At 45.9% G+C, this 22578-nt stretch overlaps 1 protein-coding gene across 2 annotated transcripts in view; it reads right to left on the reverse strand.

The window, feature by feature from the left end:
• dnase1 (deoxyribonuclease I) overlaps window positions 1–9708 on the reverse strand; it is a 40302-nt gene extending 30594 nt beyond the window's left edge. Inside the window, exon 1 of one of the 2 annotated variants that reach the window (XM_038819244.1) lies at window positions 9546–9708. The gene's annotated coding sequence lies outside the window, so the exon portion shown is untranslated. Of the gene's footprint in view, window positions 1–852; window positions 885–9545 lie in introns of those variants that run through there. The other variant, XM_038819245.1, reaches the window with a different exon arrangement.
• Window positions 9709–22578: the final 12870 nt, after the last annotated feature.

Here is a 22578-nt window from a genome sequence, read left to right on the forward strand (position 1 = left end):
AAAGCATAGATGATCCACCTGTCAATAAAGTAGCAGTTGTTGAATGCATCAAACAATTTCTGTTGCCAATTATATTCTCAGCAAAACGGTGACAGGTTATTCCCAAATGATGCAGGTCTGGAAGGAATTATAGTGCTCTTGAAGTTATTAGAAATGAAATGAAATGAAAATCGCTTATTGTCACAAGTAGGCTTCAAATGAAGTTACTGTGAAAAGCCCCTAGTCGCCACATTCCGGTGCCTGTTCGGGGAGGCTGGTACGGGAATGAGGAGTGCATGTAATTCAAAAGTATGGTAGTTAACGCTTAACTAATATAGTTTACACAAGAATGGTAAATATTATCACCAACCTGCTGACATTTTTGATGCTTAAAAAGGAATTAATGAGAACACCACATTCAATTAATTTGCATCTGTTACTACATTATAATGTCAATGTTCTTTTACAGTACAAATAACAACTACTTCCATCTCATACATGGAAAGAAGCCAGTATTTTTTGATCAAATGTAACACCTTGTATTTTTGGCTTTTGTGTAACTATCCTCCATTCTGTTTGCCTCTTTTCGCTGTGCTCCAATGCCCAGTCATTGAGTTTGAACAGTATTTGGATGAACATGACACAATATCAAGCCTTGTCTGATATTTACCATAAATTGGATTAACAACTTTGATTTAAACAACTTTGCATAAAAATTCCAGCTGTGCTTTTTTGTAGTCTATATAGGGTGGTCACAATGCATAAAATGACATCAGATAAATATAATCATCTCTCCCCTTGTTATTATGTCCATTATTAGGTGAATTGCTTTGTTAATGTTGTTGTGAAGTAGTCAAAATAACTTGAATCTACCTGACTGTAGCTCCTGGTGCACGCAGCATTAACAGAATTGTGCTGGCAATGCTACAGTTGTGCTACCTTTTATTATGACCCATGTCCTTCAAAAATCCTGGAAACCTCATAAAATATCCACTCCTGTTTTGGAAACTAGAGTGTAAATATTGGGCAATATCTGGCATTAGATAAGAATGTAAATTCAACATATGTGTGCAAATCCAATCACAATACAAATACTAAAGACTGAAAATTGGCTAACTCTGGTTTATGGGCGTGAGAAGCATGATTTGTAACCTGCCCATACCAGTTTCATTGGAGGTGCCCATCATCTAGGTTTTCTGCTGGCACTCATCACCATGATTATAATTTGGAAGAAAGCATCTGTTACACTGCTGGCTGCTTGGCAGCTCAATCAGGGGCCTTACAGCACGTGAGGCATGCATATGATGAAGGTAACCTTCAGCTCTTAAAGGCAGACTGTCCCTCTTAAAGAAAAGCTTCAATACTGAACGGGAGCGAACAGAAAAAGATTTTGGAACACTAACGGTCCATAAAAATGATGCATCAGTCAAAGAGGAGAGGGTCCCAAGGTTTCATGACATAGCTACTAATGACTCAATTGGTGTCCAGGACAGACTGCAGCAAGCAGAAGGCCCTTTCCAAAGTGAGTAAGAGCATATGACAAGGGAGGTGAATACCTGGATTCTGGCCATAAGGACCTGGCAGCAGCACTGCAAAAACGTTTAATGATCTCACACGTGTGGCCTAACATGACATCTCATATTCACCACACTACCAACCATTAAGTAACTCAGTCAACCACAGCTCCATTACTCACCTGCAGAATTCACTAAGACATAGACTCATGTTTAAATTGCAGATGCTCCACTTCACCATCACATTCTCCCAATGATGTCAGTCTCACTGTATGTGCCCGCCACATAACTCCAGCTATTCACCTATGGTGGTCATATCGCTACAACAGGGTACAACAGGAATATTAACATTCTGCCTTTCCTCTTGTCAGGCAAGGTCAACTCTAACTACAGAAAGACCCATGGAACTGGTGGGGGCTGGCACACCGCCAACTGCTGAGCCCCTTTTAGGAGACCAGTAGAAATAGGGGACTGGCAGTAACAGTGTCTGTGGCATTTAATGCCACCAAGGCCATACATGGTGACAGTAAATGAGTGCCTCATGTCCCTTCTCTCCTCACTTTCATTCTGAGATGTGGAATGAATTGAAAGCCTGAGAAGGTATGGCCTTGAACTTACTTCCCCAAAACTCTCACCCCCACCTCCCCTTCCCAGCCCCTCACCCCAATCCATCCTTCCTGCTTTTATGCTTCCACATACACAGGAACTTCTGCCTGGACATTCAGGAAGAGCAAGAGCAAACCCCTGGCAGTGATGACGAGGTAGTAGCATTTGATCTCTCACTCCCAGCCTCCAGATATGATGTTTTCACTGTGTGATTTAGAGTCAGCTTCAACCAGACAGGTGGCTGCATTTATGGGAGTGCGTATAGTTAGGGAATAGTTAATGTTTCAATTATGTAAGGTAGAACTGGGGTTTTAATTGTTTAATCGACTGCATCAACATATAAAGGGGATACAGGTGGCACTGTTTTGATGTTGTAGAAGTGATGGAGAAGTGATTACTGAATCCAATAAACTTGGAGTCGAAGAAATCAAGACTTGCTTCCTAGTTCTTATTATATAGTTAACATCAGAGCTTAGCTCTCCAGTCCTGTCCCCCCGGAAAGTCGACATTGCAGCGCCTGATGTTCAATAAGGCCGCCCTTCTCCATTAACAAACTCCTGGAGCAGTCTTTGAGAAGGTGATGGCTGGTCTTCTGCTCTTCAGCGGGAGAAAGACTTTCTCGAGAGAGAGAGAGCTGCTGGCCAGTCTGATTGGATGGCAGCTCTAGCAGCCCCAGAAGTGTCAGAATTGAGTAGCTAATACTGCTGGGACTGTAAAAGACCCAGGATGAAGACAGCATGGATATCGGAGGGAGATAAGTTGGGGTTATTGGAAGGAGAGGCATCGGGGAACCTATAGGGGTGGTGGGGGGAAGGGGTAATGGCAGGTTTCAGAGGACAGCTGGGGAAGAACAACGAGGGTATCCACACCTTGGAGAAGTGCCATCGACGCACCCAGGACATCCCTCCAAATGATGTGCCCCCCCCCCCCTCTGTCTTACTGCCTTCCTTTTCAAAAAGTAGTTGTTGCTTTTCAACAAAGTAGGGCTGCTGATTTCATGACTACCTACCTAGCACTTTACAAGGAACAGGCTTGGCATGGATGGAAAGGACAAATAAAGATGGTTGTTAGAGGTCCACCGTGTTCGGGCACCATGGTAGCACAAGTGGATAGCAAGGTGTCTTCACAGCGTGAGGGTCCCGGTTTCGATTCCCCGCTGGGTCACTGTCTGTGCAGAGTCTGCACGTTCTCCCCATGTCTGCGTGGGTTTCCTCTGGGTGCTCTGGTTTCCTCCCACAGTCCAAAGACGTGCAGGTTAGGTGGATTGGCCACGGTAAATTGTCCTTAGTGACCAAAAAGGTTAGGAGGGGTTATTGGATTATGGGGATAGGGTGAAAGTGAGGGCTTAAGTGGGTCGGTGCAGACTCGATGGGCCGAATTGCCTCCTTCTGCACTGTATGTTCTATGTACTACGTATGTACCATCTTAGTCCAAGAATGTCACTGCAGCAGTTCCTCAGGGGGGCATCCTAGGCCCAACCATTTTCAGCTGCTTCATCAATCACCTTCTCACCATTATAAGGTCAGAAGTGAGGATGTTCATTGATGACCATATTGTTCATTTGCGGTGAGTGTAAATTCCAGCCCAGAGAGAAAGCGTGCGATCTAATGGCCGCCTCACGTTGGATTCCGCAAGAGCCGATTAGATCATAGGACAGGCCGAAATTGGGAACTACGCTGGGCATCGATGGGTTTCCGATCTAACCAGCCCACTCCCATTGGTGAGATCTGGATCTCTCTGCGACGTGGCAAGAAACCAGTTTTCACAAATGAAGGCCAATCTCCGTATCGTTAACAGGAAGGATCCCCTATCGATCGGCTTCCTATAAGCTAACCAGCTCCCCAGCGAGTGATCACATAAGCGCCGATTAGTAGTGGCCTACATAAATGTGGGCCAGACGTCACAGCACTTGGGGGCTCTCCCAGACCATTGGAGATCCTTGGGTGATCAGGGACAGGGCAGGGTAGCACCCCAGCTCTCCCTCTAAAATTCAGGCACCTGGGCACTGACAGGCTGCCATGCTGGCACTGCCAATGTGCCCTGTTGGCATTGCCTGGGTTCCAGGGTGGCAGTGTGCAGTTGCTAGGCTGGCACTGCAAAGAGTCAGGGCCTGGGGGAGGGGGGGGGGGGGGGGGGGGGGTGCTCATGCCCAGGAAAGAAGGGTTGCAGAGGAGTATTAAGTCTGGGGAAGGGGGGTGGTGAAGGGCATCTACGAAGGGGCCTCCAGAAAGGTGGTGGGGGGGGGGGGGGGGGGGGGGGGGGGGGTGGGGGGGGGTGAAGAGTGGGGTTCCTGCTAGGGGGTGTGCCCAAAAAGGGGTGTGAGTGGGCCTGAAAACCAGGCGCCATCAGCAACCCCATAGCGGGAGGAGAATGTGGTAATGCCCATGCGAGTGGGGGGGAGGGGGTGGACATTGCCCATGGGTTGGGTAGTCTGGAGGACCCCCAAGCTCACTTAGAGATCTGGCCATCCTTTCAAAATGGTGGCCCAACCTCTGAGGATGCGGTCTGGCCAGTGTGTTCAGCTTCCTAATGATGAGAAAAATTCTAAGTGTGGACTAGCCCGGGGCCCAATAAAGTGCTAAGTATGGTTAGATAGCAGTGGGGAATTCGCCGACAGAGCCGGCGTGAAATTCCTAGCAAAACCTGCCACAAATGACACTTAGGACTTCTGTTGGTGGCGATGTGCAACTTAGCAAATTTTCCAGGATTCTTGGCTCAAAAGGACACTCAAAACTCCTAAGAACCCAAAAGGCATTAGTAGTGAAGAGGCAGAAGAGAACATGCTGGCAAACGGTAGCTCAAAGGGTGACGAGAAGGCAGAAGCTGCGGCAAAGGGCAGGAGCAATGAGCAGATGGACCAGTGGACACATGAGGCGAGGCGGAGGCCCCGATGAAACAAGAGAAGAGGCGACCGACGACCCGAACAGAGAAACATGAACAAACAGCGATGCTGGGGGGGTGGATGGAATACATTCCTAAAAAAATAATTGGCTGTCTTGAGAGAGGCGATCAAAATGGAACTCCAGGTGGTGATGAAAGAGGTGGTGAAGGAGGTGGTGACGGAAACGATGTCCGCCCTCCAGCACACAATAGAAGGCCTGGGAAAGAAGGTAGAAGCCCAGGAAAAGACGATCCTGGACCTGGAAAGGGCGGCATCCAACCAGAGTGATAGGATCTTGGCTCTGAAAACCGAGGTGAAGAGGTTGGTGGCGGCCGGAGGGAGCCTGAGGGGAAAGGAAAACAGGTTCAGGCAACAGAATGCCCGTATTGCCAGGGAGAGTGCAAGGAAGGGATCCAATGGCCTACATTGCTCACATGTTGGGCAACCTAGTTGGGAGGAACAGCTTCTGTGGTGAATGAGATTCACACGGTATTATAAGTTACCAGCGTCACTCTGTTCCCATTGTATATATGTACCGATATTGTAAGTTTTTTTTTTTTTTTATAAATGTTTTTATTCAGTTTTCGTATTTTATATTGAACAAATTACAAATTGTTAGGAGAGAGACACAAAAAAAAAAAAAAAAACAAACAAAAACAAACACGCAAAAATTAACATACATATTTACAGGTAAGCATCTTCGTAGTAGTAACTGCGCCCCACCCCCCCCCCCCCCCCCCCCCCCCCCCCCCCCCCCCCCCCCCCCCCCAACATGTTTATTTAGCTTGGTTTTGGGCCTTAGCTAGCCATCGAACCCCCGTAACGAACCTGTAGCCCCCCCCCCCCCCCCCTCCCGCTACCTTCCCCCGACTATTCTTCCTCTTGTACATTGGCCACAAATAGGTCCCGGAACAGTTGCATGAATGGCTCCCACGTTCTGTGGAAGCCGTCGTCCGACCCTCGGATGGCAAATTTGATTTTCTCCATTTGGAGAGATTCCGAGAGGTCGGACAGCCAGTCCGCAGCTCTGGGCGGTGCTGCTGACCGCCAGCCAAACAGGATTCTACGGCGGGCGATCAGGGAGGCAAAGGCAAGGGCATCCGCCCTCCTCCCCAGGAATAGATCTGGCTGTTCTGAAACCCCGAAGACCGCCACTATCGGGCATGGCTCCACCCTCACTCCCACCACTTTGGACATTACCTCGAAGAAGGCTGTCCAGTACTCCACGAGTCTGGGGCAAGACCAGAACATGTGGGCGTGGTTGGCCGGGCCTCTTTGGCACCGTTCACATCTGTCTTCCACCTCCGGGAAGAACCTACTCATACGGGTTCTTGTTAAGTGGGCTCTATGTACCACTTTTAGTTGCGTCAGGCTGAGCCTTGCGCACGTGGAGGTGGAGTTGACCCTATGCAGTGCTTCGCTCCAGAGTCCCCACCCGATCTCCATCCCCAGGTCGTCCTCCCATTTCCTCCTTGTTGCGTCCAGTACGGTGTCGTCCCTATCTACCAGTCGGTCATACATGTCACTACAGTTCCCTTTCTCTAGGATACTTGCGTCCAGTAGGTCTTCCAGTAGTGTCTGTCGTGGCGGTTGTGGGTACGTCCTTGTCTCCTTTCGTAGGAAGTTTTTGAGCTGCAGGTACCGTAGCTCGTTCCCCCCAGCTAGCTGAAATTTCTCTGTCAGTTCGTCCAGTGTTGCGATCCTGTCGTCCGTGTATAGGTCCCTGACTGTCAGTGTCCCCCCGTCCTGCCTCCACCTTTTGAAGGTGGCGTCGGTCAGTGCTGGTTTGAACCTATGGTTGTTGCAGATGGGAGCCCTGTTCGACATTTTGGTCAGGCCAAGTTGCTGCCGCAGTTGGTTCCAGGATTGGAGGGTGGCTGTCACCACTGGGCTGCTGGAGTGTTTTTTGGGTGGGGATGGGAGTGCTGCCGTGGCGAGGGCCCGGAGGGAGGTTCCCATGCAGGAGGCCTCCTCCGCACGCACCCACTCAGCTTCTGGCTCCTGGATCCATCCCCTTACTCGCTCGGCTGTTGCTGCCCAGTGGTAGAATTGTAGATTCGGGAGGGCTAACCCTCCCCTGGTTTTTGTTTTTTGTAAGACCTTCTTTGGGATCCTAGCATTTTTACCCCCCCATACGAACGCCATGATGAGTTTGTCCAGCGCTTTGAAAAAGGCCTTGGGGATGTAGATCGGAATGGATCTAAACAGGAAGAGGAACCTGGGCAGTACGTTCATTTTGATCGTCTGAACTCTCCCCGCGAGGGAGAGCGGGGAGTGTGTTCCATCTTTGCAGGTCCTTTTTAACTTCCTCCGTCAGGCTGGTGAGGTTCCATTTGTGGATCCCTTTCCAGTCATGGGCTATTTGGATCCCCAGGTAGCGGAATTTATGTCGGGCTTGTTTGAACGGCAGCCCCTTTAGTGCTGCCCCCCCCCCCCCCCCCCCCTTGCGGGTGTAATGGGAAGATCTCACTTTTGCTCATGTTGAGTTTGTAGCCCGAGAAGGCTCCAAACTCTTTCAGGAGCGCGATGATTCCGTCCATGCTGCTTTGTGGGTCCGAGCCGATATTGTAAGTGCAGTTGCACTACCTGACCACCAGGGGGAAGTAGCTCTGGGAGTACTCGAGAGTTTGTACTGGGCTCCCCCCTTGGCTCCGCCCAGAACTCCTCCCCCTGGAGCTGCTGTATAAAGATCCGTGCCACAGGGCCGGCCTGCCAGTTCATTGAAAGTTCAACGGTTAACAGGCTGGCTCTGTTGTAAGTATATTAAAACCTCTATTCTAATCCTACAAGCACATGTCCGTAGAATTCATGGTTCCATCGGCTTCCCAAACCCCCAGAACTCAACAGGCCACACAGGTCTGTCCGGCCAAAACACAAGATGGGAGCCAAGAGTGATCATTGTGAAGCTGCACCTGTATCAGGACCGGGAAAAGATCCTGAGGTGGGCCTGACAGACAAAGTTGTGTTCGTGGGAAGGACACAGAATAAAAGAGCAGGTTAAGGTTTGGCATGTTGTTCCCGGACAAACACTGGATAACTTATAAAGGGAAAGAACATTACCTCGGCACCCCGGCGGAGGCCAAGGTGTTCGTGAAAACCAACAGTGTAGAGAACGAACAGACGCAGCAACGGTGAGGGCAGCGGGGGAAAAAGATGGAAGATGGAGGAAGAAACAAACCAAGATCTGCTGTATGGATTCTGTGTTTGTGCGGGACTGTGCTGCCTCATTCTCAGGCTATTGTAGGAGGACCTAGAGACGGAAGCGAGGAAAGGGGAAACAGGTGAGGAGGATTAAGTTAGCATTGCAATGAAGTTACTGTGAAATGCCTCTACTCGCCACATTCCGACACCTGTTTGGGTACACAGAGGGAGAATTCAGAATGTCCACATTACCTAATAGCATGTGTTTCGGGATATGTAGGAGGAAACCGGAGCACCCGGAGGAAACCCACGCAGACACAGGGAGAATGGGCAGACTCCGCACAGACAGTGACCCAAGCCTGAAATCGAACCTGTGACCCTGGTGTTGTGAAGCAACAGTGCTAACCACTGTGCTACTATGCCACCCATTGCCACCCAGGCTATTGAACCATGGTCATAATGAATGTGGAGCAGGCTTAAAGGGGCGAATGGCCTCCTCCTGCTCCTATTTCCTATTTTCTATATTTCCTCCTCTTCCTTTGAGATAGCCTATGGATCCCAAGAGGTAATGGCTGCAATGATGAGTTTGTGGGGGGATGCAGCAGATCATAACAAACTTGGAGACCATCTCTGCACTGTACTACAGTGTCCTCATTGAGTGACCGAGGCTGTGGAACCATTTCTTGTGGACCAATGAGCTGTTGCTGTCTACAGATCTTGGGTGCAGATACATAAGAAAGTTGTGAGTCTGCATGGTTTAATTTTAACGGTTAAGGGGAAAAATGTCCAAGATTCACTTTCTGCATACTGAACTTTGCACCAGGAACAATGAATTCACAGCGTTTCTCGCAGCTCAGAATCCTATTTACTTATTTTTAAACCATTCGTCCTGCATAATTCCGATTTCCCTGGAAATGCTCCCACAGTCAAATTTATTGACGAAGTTAAATTGTCTCCTGTTTTGATCTTAAAAACATTAAATGCAATTATCCTCCTTGTTCTTGTCAACCCACATTCTTTAAACAAGCCCTCCTTATATTTCCATTTATTCAGTTCCTCGACCATCTCTCCTTTGTATAATTTGTTACCACAGTGAAAAGAAGCCAGAGAGAAACTACACAAATGGCAGCAAAAATTAAAATCATTTGGAAAAGAAACAAAACAATGAATACGGATCAAAACAGGAAAGAATATTAGGAAAAATGAGAGAAGTTAACAATTGGAATGCAAACTAAACTTTCCCCAACTACAATCAGTCTTTCATTTCCATTAGGCTAAGATTAAACAAAGACCCATTGTTGCAAAGAAATGCCATTTTCTGTTGAAACAAATAATAGTTACCTGAATGTAATTTACATTTATTGGCCACAGTTGCATAACGATACAGTAGCTCTACATCAATGCAGAAAAAAATGTTATATTACCCTTGATAGCAGTAAGGAAGTTGAAGGACTTTCTTTCTGTAGAGCTCAGGTGTCTGCACGGCAAAGAGATGATGAGATGAGATCTATATTTGTCAGTGGTATGCAAAAATGAAACCTTTGGTAGGCTTTATCTGGACTGGTTAGAGTAACTACGACATCACGGAAGAGAATCAAAGCTGTGACAGGCAACAAAATGGTGCAACACAACATTTGTTCACCATTTCCTTTAATATTGGATATTTATTTCCTTATCCATATATATTTCCTCCTCAAGAGGACCTGGCTTCACTCCTGCAATTTCACACATCATTAAATTCTAAACTCAGTTAGTTTATCAGTACAGTGAAGTGTTATGGGCCAGGGTTTAGAGAACCCCAAAGTGTATCATGGAGTTCACCTGACCCACAACTTTTAATAGATTGTGGTATGGGGAGCACACGGCCCACTCTACAGGTGTGGTACAGCAGAAATGGAAAAGTATTTTTTAAAGCAAAACAATGTTTATTCTATGAATTCAAGTTAACCTTTTTGAAACATACAGTGAACATCTTAGCAACCACCAATTCAAATACAACCCCCAAAGAATATAACACTAACTAATGCTTACACTGTCCTTTTAACATCCAGAAGACTTACAAAGGAAACACCTTTTAACAGAAGCACGTCAGGTTAAAGTCACTACTGAAAACATTTATAATTCTGAATTCACCAAATGATCAAGAGATAGTATTTTCATGGCAGATAGATCAACAGTACAGCTGCTCTGCCTGGCTTCAGCTCCCACACTGAAAACAATACTAAAACACACCCTGCAGCAAACAGCCTAAAACGAAAGTAAAAAGCTGACAGACAACCCAGCTCCACCCACTTTCTGACATCGCTGCAGTAATAAACACCCATTTCTTAAAGGTACTCTCACTACAGATATTTATATACACACCCATTTATTAAAGGTACATTTCTTAAACACCCATTTATAAACACCCATTTCTTAAAGGTACTCTCACATAAGAACATAAGAACATAAGAACTAGGAGCAGGAGTAGGCCATCTGGCCCCTCGAGCCTGCTCCGCCATTCAATTAGATCATGGCTGATCTTTTGTGGACTCAGCTCCACTTTCCGGCCCGAACACCATAACCCTTAATCCCTTTATTCTTCAAAAAACTATCTATCTTTACCTTAAAAACATGTAATGAAGGAGCCTCAACTGCTTCACTGGGCAAGGAATTCCATAGATTCACAACCCTTTGGGTGAAGAAGTTCCTCCTAAACTCAGTCCTAAATCTACTTCCCCTTATTTTGAGGCTATGCCCCCTAGTTCTGCTGTCACCCGCCAGTGGAAACAACCTGCCCGCATCTATCCTATCTATTCCCTTCATAATTTTAAATGTTTCTACAAGATCCCCCCTCATCCTTCTAAATTCCAACGAGTACAGTCCCAGTCTACTCAACCTCTCCTCATAATCCAACCCCTTCAGCTCTGGGATTAACCTAGTGAATCTCCTCTGCACACCCTCCAGTGCCAGTACGTCCTTTCTCAAGTAAGTAACCCTTTCATGCTCCTCTGTAGCCTAATATCAAGAAACAGCCTGATACATATCAGCACTCTTGGTAACGGATTGGATTATCCCATGGAGATGGGAATCCGAGAAAAGTGGAGAAACTGATTCAGAAAATGCATAAAGCTCTTTGGCAAGCCTATATGGGAACAACCAATAAATGTTAGGTAATTCCTGGGGAAAACCTATAGAGAAAAGGTTGAAAATATCGGTCATCATAAAACATGGAGAAAACTGTCACAAGATATATATTAATCATACTGGTTGAATGTTTTAAACACATTGGATGAAACTTTGATACATACAAGTGTTGATGGTATGTAATTGGTAACTGTGAGGTAATTACACATAGATGTAAGAATGGGAATCTCATATTATGTGGTCTTGAAGACAAGTTAAGAAATCTACAATATATAATAGTCAACATTTACCAGTTGATATCCATGAATGACTAAGTTCTTTTTTGTCAGTAATTACAATCCCAGACCAGGCCCCAACAGTGCTACGATACTGGACGGAACCCTAATATTTTATTTTATATGATTGGGTGGACAGAATGATTCGCTCCAGGAGTGATTGCATGAAGAAATAGGGATTTGGTGTTTTTAAACAAAAATTTACAATGAATACAATATTAAACTCTTTAACTCATATGCAAATGAACAGCTTACAATTATCCCTTAAACACTACTACTCAATTCCCCATTAAACAATGAGAAAAGACCCATCCAGCTCTCAACCCATCTTAAAATCTGCATGGCATTGAGTAATACTTGCTTTATAGAACAGGTTTGGTTCCTGTTAGAACCCCTTCAGACCCTGGCTTAATATCTTCGAAAAGCTGGTTCACCTGGCGTGTTTCAGCTTCTTCCTTGTCCTCGGTCAACACTGCACTGCTTTAAATATTATTAATCTTTTTATAACCATCATACTGTGAGAGAATTGTGGACTCAGTGTCAGACAGATCAGACTTCAATTCCTCTCCAAAGCTTTCTCAAAATATCTGTGAATCCCTTAGCTCCACCCAGCAATGACATCATCTCCCCAAACTGAAAAACACATTAACTCCTCAGGAACAACTCCAGTCAAGCCATAGTGCATTAGCCCAGACTGAAAACACATTCCTCTGGTCAATTTCACCTTCTGTCTCCTAAAAGTTCCCAGGTCCCGCAAAACAGAATTATTTCTAAAAACATGACCACTGCAATCAAATGCACTATAACACGTTGTTTTCAACCCTCAAATGCCCAATATTTAGAATCCAATATTCATTCAATACTCCCTTCATCACATGATGAACATAATTATTTTTTACTGTCAATACCTAGGAATGATGTGTAATACCATGCAAAGGTATAAACCACAGCTCAAAGAGTGTGAACTTCAAACTTCAGTGAATATACCCATAAAGAGGGCAGCACCGTAGCATTGTGGATAGCACAATTGCTTCACAGCTCCAGGGTCCCAGGTTCGATTCCAGCTTGGGTCACTGTCTGTGCGGAGTCTGCACATCCTCCCTGTGTGTGCGTGGGTTTCCTCCGGGTGCTCCGGTTTCCTCCCACAGTCCAAAGATGTGCAGGTTAGGTGGATTGGCCATGATAAATTGCCCTTAACGTCCAAAATTGCCCTTAGTGTTGGGTGGGGTTACTGGGTATAGGGTGGAGGTGTTGACCTTGGGTAGGGTGCTCTTTCAAAGAGCCGGTGTAGACTCGATGGGCCGAATGGCCTCCTTCTGCACTGTAAATTCTATGAAAAGAGAACAGAGGGAATGTGAGATACAGAACTGGTGGAAGTTAAATGCCATTGCTATAATTATAGAAGAAAAGTGAACAAAACGTTAAAACCTTAAAAAAACACAGTGGTGCACAAAACCCGAACTAACATATATTCATAAAATACTTGGGTTATTTAAAATGCCCCAAAGTAAATAACAGAAAGTACTGAAAATATATAGGGCACAACCTAACCAAATTTAATCAGAATCCATTCTGGTGGGATTAGCGGCCATTCCTGGTACTTGGAGCACTGTACAACCCCCCCCCCCCCCCCCCCCCCCCCCCCCACACCTCCTTACACCCCAGTTCACACGGATCCTTGTTTGGGCTAGCACCAGTAGTGCCAGGGTGTCGCCCTGCCCAGAGACTACTTGGGGACCTCAGATTGCCTGGGAGATTCCCCCCACCCCCCCCCCCCCCAAAGTGCCGTTCGGCCTGGTCCCTGTTTGTGGGGACCAGTGCTAAACAGTGTTCAGCTGGTGTCTTCTCAGCGAGGCCAATAGATGCTGGGTGGCATAGTTGGTTTTTTAAATATAAATTTAGAGCACCGAATTCATTTTTTTTCCAATTAACGGGCAATTTAGCATGGTCAACCCACCTACTCTGCACATCTTTTGGGTTGTGGGGGGGGGGGGGCAAAACCCATGCAAACACAGCGAGAATTGCAAACTCCACACGGACAGTGACCCAGAACTGGAATCGAACCTGGGACCTCGGCGCCGTGAGGCAGCAGTGCTAACCCACTGCACCACCGTGCTGCCCTCTGGTTTGAGCAGAGTTAAAAGTGCATTTCTCATAGAATTTACAGTGCAGAAGGAGGCCATTCGGCCCATCGAGTCTGCACCGGCTCTTAGAAAGAGCACCCTCCCCAAGGTCAACACCTCCACCCTATCCCCATAACCCAGTAACCCCACCCAACACTAAGGGCGATTTTGGACACTGAGGGCAATTTAGCAGGGCCAATCCACCTAACCTGAACATCTTTGGACTGTGGGAGGAAACCGGAGCACCCGGAGGAAACCCACGCAGACACGGGGAGGATGTGCAGACTCCGCACAGACAGTGACCCAAGCCGGAATCGAACCTAGGACCCTGGAGCTGTGAAGCAGTTATGCTATCCACAATGCTACCGTGCTGCCCCTCAACTCTTTTATTTTTTTAAAATAATATTTTATTGAGGTATTTGAAAATTTTTATAACAGTAAAATAAACAATGACATCAACATGATTAAATAAACATTTCCCCCCCCAGCCCACTCTTCACATACCTCAACCATACAACAACAAACCCCTTCCCCCCCCCTCCCCCCCCCACCCCCCCCCCCCCCCCCCCCCAACCCCCACCCCCCTCCTTGGAATACTGCTTCCGCCGACATTTTTATTTTCCCTGAGAAAGTCGACGAACGGCTGCCACCTCCGGGTGAACCCTAACATTGACCCTCTTAATGCGAACTTTATCTTCTCGAGACTGTGAAACCCAGCCAAGTCACTAACCCAGGTCTCTGCACTCGGGGGCTTCGAGTCTCTCCACATGAACAAGATCCGTCTCCGGGTTACCAGGGAAGCAAAGGCCAAGACGTCAGCCGCTTTTGCCCCCTGATCTCCCGGATCTTCCGACACTCCAAAGATCACTACCTCCGGCACCACCCGTGTTTTTAGTACCATGGATATTGCCTTAGCAAAACCCTGCCAAAACCCTCTAAGCTTCGGGCATTCCCAAAACATGTGGACATGATTTGCTGGGCTTTCTGCGCACCTCGCACACCTATCCTCAACCCCGAAGAACTTACTCATCTTAGCCGCTGTCATGTGTGCCCGGTGGACTATCTTAAATTGTATCAGGCTACGCCTGGCACATGATGAGGAAGTATTAACCCTGCTTAGGGCATCCGCCCATAACCCCGCCTCTATCTCTCCTCCTAGCTCGTCTTCCCACTTGCCCTTAAGCTCCTCCACCGGAGTTTCCTCCGCCTCTGAAAGCTCCTGGTAAATATCCAATACCTTCCCCTCTCCCACCCAGGTACTGGAAACTACTCTTTCCTGTATCCCCTGTGGCGGCAGCAGCGGAAAGGCCGGCACCTGTTTTCCCAGGAAGTCTCGCACCTGCAAATACCTAAAACCATTCCCTGCTGGCAATTTGAATTTATCCTCCAAAGCTTTCAAGCTGGGAAAGCTCCCGTCTATAAATAAATCCCACATCCTTCTAATTCCTGCCCTCTGCCATCTTCAGAACCCGCCATCTAGCCTGCCCGGTACAAACCTGTAGTTATTATAAATTGGGGTCCAAATCGATGCTCCCTTCCCTCTCTTATATCTCCTCCGTTGCCCCAGATCCTCAGAGCCGCCACTACCACCGGACTTGTGGAGTATCGGGCCAGCGAGAATGGCAGAGGTGCCATTACCAGTGCTCCCAAACTGGTGTCTTTACATGACGCGGCCTCCATCCGCTCCCATGCCAACCCCTTCCCCACTACCCACTTCCTAATCATGGCTACATTAGCCGCCCAGTAGTAATTACAGCAGTTAGGCAGCCCAATCCACCCTCCCCCCGACTGCGCTCCAGCAACACTTTCTTCACTCACGGGGTTTTACTTGCCCACATAAAGATGGAAATAATCTTATTCACCCGCTTGAAAAAGGCCTTAGGGAGAAAGATGGGGAGGCACTGAAAGACAAACAGAAATCTGGGGAGGGCCGTCATTTTCACGGTCTGTACCCTCCCTGCCAGTGATAGCGGGAGCATGTCCCATCTCTTAAAGTCCCCTTCCATTTGTTCTACCAACCAGGTCAGGTTTAACTTGTGCAGTGCCTCCCATTCCCGGGCCACCTGGATTCCCATATATTGAAAGTTCTTCCCTACCATTCTAAGCTGCAGCTCTCCCAGTCTCTTCTCCTGTCCTCTTGCCTGGATCGCAAACATCTCGCTTTCTCCCATGTTCAATTTATACCCTGGAAAATTGCCAAATTCCCCCAAGATTTGCATTACTTCCCCTCCAACAGGTCCGAAATGTACAGGAGCAGGTCATCTGCGTAGAGCGATACCCAGTGCTCCGCCCCCCCCCCCCCCCCCCCACCCCCCCCTCCCCGAGCCAGCCCTTTACAGTTCCTAGAGGCTCTTAACGCCATGCCAATGGCTCTATGGCCAGAGCAAACAGTAATGGGGAGAGGGTGCACCCTTGCCTCATCCCTCGGTGTAGTTTAACATACCCGACCTCAGCCGGTTCATACGCACACTCGGTACTGGTGCCTGATAGAGCAACCGCACCCAGTCAATAAAGCCCTCACCAAACCCAAACCTTCCCAGCGCCTCCACAGGTAACTCCACTCCACCCTATCAAAAGCCTTCTCTGCATCCATCGCTAACACCACCTCCATCTCCTCTCCTTCTCAGGGCATCATAATAACATGTAGAAACCTTCGAACATTGGCCTTGAGTTGCCTGCCCTTAACAAATCACATCTGGTCTTCCCCTATCACCCCCGAGACACAGTCCTCAATCGTTGTGGCCAGTACCTTATTCAGCAGTTAGGCATCCACATTCAGTAGAGAAATCGGCCTGTATGACCCGCATTGCTCCGGATCCTTCTCCCGTTTCAGGATCAATGAAATCGAGGCCTGCGACATTGTTGGGGGGAGGACTCCTCTCTCTTGCTTCGTTAAATGTCCTCACCAGCAGTGGGCTCAATTTTCTGAAAAAGTCTTATCGAATTCCACCGGGTAGCCGTCAGGCCCCGGGGCCTTGCCCGAATGCATGCCCTCCAGCCCCTTGATTATTTCCTCAATATCAACTGGGGCTCCCAACCCCTCCACCAGGTCCTCCTCCACCCTCGGGAACCTCAATTGATCCAGAAACTGCCTCATCTCCTCCACTCCAGCCGGGGGCTCCGACCTATATAATTTACTATAAAAGTCCTTAAACACCTTGTTCACCCCCATTGGGTCGAAGACAGTAGTACCGTCTCTACTCTTTCCTTTACCTATCCCCCTGGCCGCCTCTCTTTTCCTGAGCTGGTGCGTCAACATTCTCCTTTCCTTTCCCCCGTATGCATAGATCACCACCCTTGCCTTCCTCAACTGTTCCACTGCTTTCCCTATGGTCAACAGCCCAAACTCCACCTGTATCCTCCGCCGCTCCCTCAGTAGCCCCGCGTCCGGGGCTTCTGAGTATCTCCTGTCCACCTGGAATATCTCCTCAACTAACCTGTCCCTCTCAGCATTTTCTCTGTGGATCCGTATCGAGATTAATTCCCCTCTGACTACTTCAAAGCTTCCCAGGCCGTCGCTGCAGAGACCTTCCCCGTATCATTTGTTTCCAGGTAGTTCTGGATGGACTTGGTAACCCGCCCACAGATTGCTTCGTCCGCTAGCAACCCCACATCCAGTCTCCACGGCGATTCGAACTCTATTAAATATGCTAGTCTGGGTCCTGCCCGTAGTGGGCAGGATCCAGATCGCGATGTCTCGCAAAATCTAACTGGATCTCACGAGGCGTAAGGACAGTCGGGAATCCTGGGAGAGGTCTCTCCTGGGATCTACCTGTCTCGTCCTTTTCCGGATCTGGCAGGCGCGGCCGGTAGATCGCGTCCACAGTAAGTAAACTGAAAGAATGGATAATCCATTATGCAAGACAAAGTAGATGTGTTCAAAGCTTTGTAAACATCTGTCTGAAGAAACTTTATTAAAGATGGAGAGAGAGGTGAAAGGGATTTAGGGAGATAAATTTAGAAATTGGGGCCACAAGTGGGGATCTACCACTAACAGGGAATAATGTTTTAGTATGGGCAAAACAGCAGAGTAAGGGTCACGTGGTCTGGGTGACCAATCGGCACTCAGAGTAGGGATTCTGTCGGGTATAGAACAAAGACAATTACAGCACAGGAACAGGCCCTTCGGCCCTCCCAGCCTGCGCCGATCCAGAATAGGGGAAGGAGATTTCCTAGCAGGGGCATTTTAGAGCTACCTGCGTCATGTGAGAGTACCTTTAAGAAATGGGTGTTTAAGAAATGTACCTTTAATAAATGGTGTTCATCAGTGATGTCAGAGTGTGGGTGGAGCTGGGCTGTCTGCCAGCTTTTTAATTTCGTTTTAGGCTGTTTGCTGCAGGGTGTGTTTTAGTTTCGTTTTCAGAGCTGGATAGCTGCAGTCACAGCCAGAAGGTGTATGAATCTCTCTGTGTAATCTAAAGAATGTAAATCAACCCTTTGGTGATTTGAAAATAATAACTGCTCTCAGTAGTGACTTTAACCTCATGTGCTTCTGTTAAAATTTCTTTTTTAAGTCTTATGGGTGTTAAAAGGACAGCTTAAGGATTACTTAGTGTTGTACTCTTTGGGGGTTATATTTGAATTAACGGTTGCTAAGATGTTCACTGTATTTTTTAAAAAGGTTAACTTGAGTTCATAGAATAATCATTGTTTTGCTTTAAAAAATACTTTTCCATTTCTGGTCTGCCACACCTGGAGAGTGGGCCGTGTGCTCCCCATACCACAATCTATTAAAAGTTGTGGGTCAGGTGAACTCCATGATGCACTTTGGGGTTCTCTAAAGCATGACCCATAACAAATTGGGGTCTCGAGGGGGATAAAACTGGATCTATTGGATTGGCTTAGTGAACTTAAAGACAGTGAGGAGTGAGCATATTGTGGTTGCTTATCAGGTGTGGTATTCTAGTTTAAGTAGGGAGTGTGTTGTGGACAATGGCTCTTTCAGAGGCTCAGAAGTTTTTGGGGGTGGAGACGGTCAGATGTAGTACCTTATGGACAGAGACTAAAAGCAGACTGTTAGATTTGGCAAAAACATTGTAGTTAACATTACCTGACAAAATGTGAAAAGATGAGGTAATTATGGTGGTGGCTAAGCATTTAAAGTTGCCTGAGATACAGTTTGACTAATTGGAAATGGCAAAAATTCAGTTACAAATTAAACAAATGGAACATGAGAAAGAATTAAAGAAGCTTGAATACGAAAGAGAGAGAGGAAAAAGAAAAAGAAAGGGAGATACAGATCAGGGAAAAAGATAAAGAGAGAGAGTTTGAACTTCAGAAAATGGCCATGAAATATGACAGTCAGTTAAAATTGGCAGGCGTGAAGGGAAAAGTACAGTTGGATGATAGTGATGAGGATAGTGAGAAAAAGCATCAAAGTCGAAGGCATGGTGGGGATCTATTTTAAAAAGTCCAAGCATTGCCAAAGTTTGATGAGAAGTAGGCAGAAGCCTTTTTCATTTGATTTGAGAAGGTAGCTAAACAAATGAAATGGCCACAGGACATGTGGGTACTACTGACTCAAGAAAAGCTGGTAGGTTGGGCTAGTGAAGTGTTTGCATCACTATCAGAGGAGGTATATGAGTCATATGAGAAGGTGAAAAAATCCATCTTGGGTGCATATGGACTAGTGCCTGAAGCCTACAGACAAAGGTTTAGAAATTTAAGGAAAGAATTTGGTCAAACATACGTGGCGTTTGAAAGGATCAAACAGAATAATTTTTATTGGTGGATAATGGCTTTGAAAATAGACCAAACACATGAAGCTCTCAGAGAAATTATACTTTTGGAGGAGTTTAAAAGTTCAATTCCTGATGTAGTGAGAACTCATGTGGAAGAGCAGAGGATTAAAACTGCGAGATTAGCAGCAGAAATGGCAGATGATTATGAATTAGTTCACAAATCAAAGTTTGATTTCCGATATCAGTTTAAACCTGTGAGGGATAGAAACTGGGGACATGAGAAATACTCAAGTGGGAAAGGTAAAGGTGATCTGATGGGAGATAATAAGGATAGTGTACCTCAGGCTAAAAAAGACATCCAGGAGTGTAGAAAATAAATGAAAGGTTTCAAATGTTTTCACTGTAATAAACTCGGCCATGTAGAGTCACAGTGCTGGTGGTTGAAGAAAAGCACTGGGAAGGCTGATGTGGAAAAACAGGATAAAACAGTGGGGTTTGTTAAAGTGGTAAAGGAAAGCCCAAGTGAAGCGAAGGAGGTGCAAAAGATTGTACAGCCTGACCAAGAGGTGATTGATAAGAAGGTGCCAGATCTCTTTAAAGAATTTACTTGTGTGGGTAAAGTTTACTCATGTGTATCAGGAAGAGCAGGTAAAGAAGTCACAATTTTAAGGAATACGGGAGCTAGTCAATCTTTGATGGTAAAAGATGAAAAGTTATGTAGTATGGGAAGAATGTTGCCAGAAAAGGTGGTAATATGTGGAATTCAGGGTGAAAGGAGTAGTGTTCCATTATATAAAGTAATGTTGGAAAGTCCAGTGAAGAATGGTGAAGTGGCAGGATGAGTAATAGAGAAACTATCTTGTCCAGGAATACAGTTTATCTTGGGTAATGATATAGCTGGATCGCTGGTGGGAGTAATGCCGACTGTGGTTGATAAGCCAGTGGAAAATCAGACAACTGAAGTGTTGACGTACGAATATCCTGGGGGATTTTTCCAGATTGTGTAGTGACAAGTTTGCAAAGTCACAGGTTAAGACAAGAGGAGAAATCAAAGAGTGAAGATGAAGTTGAAGTGCAATTATCAGAAACGATTTTTGATCAGATGGTTGAAAAAGAACAAGAACAGGTGGAAGATGAGGCGGATATTTTTAGTTCAAGACAATTGTCGAGTTACAACAGAAAGATGTAGAAATAAAATGGATGTATCAGAAAGCATACACGGAAGAGGAATCTGCATGTATACCAGAGTGTTATTACCGTAAAAGTGATGTCTTGATGAGAAAATGGAGACGTTTACATATGCAGGTGGATGAAATGTGGGCAGAACTTAATCAAGTAGTATTGCCAGTAGGGTATAGAAAGGAGGTGTTGCGAGGTGCACATGAGGTACCAGTAGGAGGTCATTTGGGAATATGAAAAACTCAAACTAAAATCTAAAAACATTTTTATTGGCCTGTACTACATAAAGCTGTAGTTAAATTTTGTCAATCATGTCACACATGTCAAGTGATAGGGAAACCTCAAGCAGTGATAAAACCAGCACCCTTAATACACATTCCAGCATTTGAGGAACCTTTTACAAGGGTCCTAATAGATTGCATAGGACCGCTTCCTAAAACAAAAAGTGGGAATCAATATCTTTTGACTATAATGGATGTGTCTACTAGGTTTCCAGAGGCCACGACAGTACGTAATATTACAGCTAAAAAGATTGTGGAGGAATTACTTAAATTCTTTACTAGAAATACAGTCGGATCAAGGGTCAAATTTTACCTCAAGGTTATTCAAAGAAGTTATGGATAGCGTAGGAATAAAACAATTTAAATCAACTGCATACCATCCAGAATCGCAGAGAGCATTAGAAAGGTGGCATCAGACATTAAAGATAATATTGAGGGCTTATTGTCATGATTATCCAGAGGATTTGGATAAAGGAATTCCATTCGTACTGTTTGCAATTAGGAATGCACCTAATGAGTCAACCAATTTCAGTCCTTTTGAACTAATTTTTGGTCATGAGATAAGAGGACCACTTAAATTGATTGAGGAAAAATTGGTGAGTGAGAAATCGGAAATTACATTGTTGGATTACGTATCAAATTTTAGGGAATGATTAAATAGAGCAGGTGAATTGGCTAGACAACATTTAAAAGTTGCACAAAATGTGATGAAATGGGTAGCGGACAAGAAATCCAAAGTTCGTAGTTTTGCCAGTGGAGATAAAGTTTTAGTGTTATTACCAATGGTCGGTGAACCTTTAAAAGCTAGGTTTTGTGGACCTTATCAGATTGAAAGGAAGTTAAGTGAGATGAATTATGTGGTAAAAACACCAGATAGAAGGAAGACTCACCGAGTGTGTCATGTGAATATGCTGATAAAGTACTTTGAAAGGGAAGGAGAGAAAAAGGAGGAGGTTTTAATGATGCTAACTCAAAGTGACGAACCAAATCCAGATGACTGTGAATTTGACATACCTCAAATTAAATTGGAAAACGAGGATGTTCTTAAAAATTAGGATAAATTGTTGAGTTAACTTCCAGAGGAAAATCGAACTGACCTGAAAAAGTTATTGGTATCACATGGGCAAGTTTGTGGAGATAAATTGGGAAGTACTAAAATGGCTGTACGTGATGAAGATGTGGGAAATGCTGTTCCAATCAAACAACATCCATACAGGCTTAACCCTTTAAAATTGGCACAGGTTAACAAAGAGATTGAGAGTATGCTTAAAATGGCATAATTGAAGTGGGTTGCAGCCAATGAAGCTCACCCATAGTGATGGTACCTAAACTAGATGGTGAAGTTGCATGGGATCAGAAGTGAGCTGGCAAGATGGATTCAGAACTGGCTCGGTCATAGAAGACACAGGGTAGCAGTGGGAGGGAGCGTTTCTGAATGGAGGGCTGTGGCTAGTAGTGTTCCGCAGGGATCAGTGATGGGACCTTTGCTGTTTGTTGCATATAAAAATGATTTGGAGGAAAATGTAACTGGTTTGATTAGTACGTTTGCAGACAACTCAATGGTTGGTGGAATTGTAGATAGTGATGAGGACAGTCAGAGGATACAGCAGGATATAGATCGGTGGAGACTTGGGCAGAGAGATGGCAGATGGCGATTAATCCAGACAAATGTGAGGTAATGCATTTTGGAAGGTCTAATACTGATGGGAAATATACAGTAAATGGCAGAACCCTTAAGTGTATTGACAGGCAGAGGGATCTGGGTGTAGAGGTGCACAGGCAACGCAGGTGG

The sequence above is a fragment of the Scyliorhinus canicula genome, chromosome 15 (genome assembly GCF_902713615.1).
Source record: "Scyliorhinus canicula chromosome 15, sScyCan1.1, whole genome shotgun sequence".
NCBI lineage: Eukaryota > Metazoa > Chordata > Chondrichthyes > Carcharhiniformes > Scyliorhinidae > Scyliorhinus > Scyliorhinus canicula.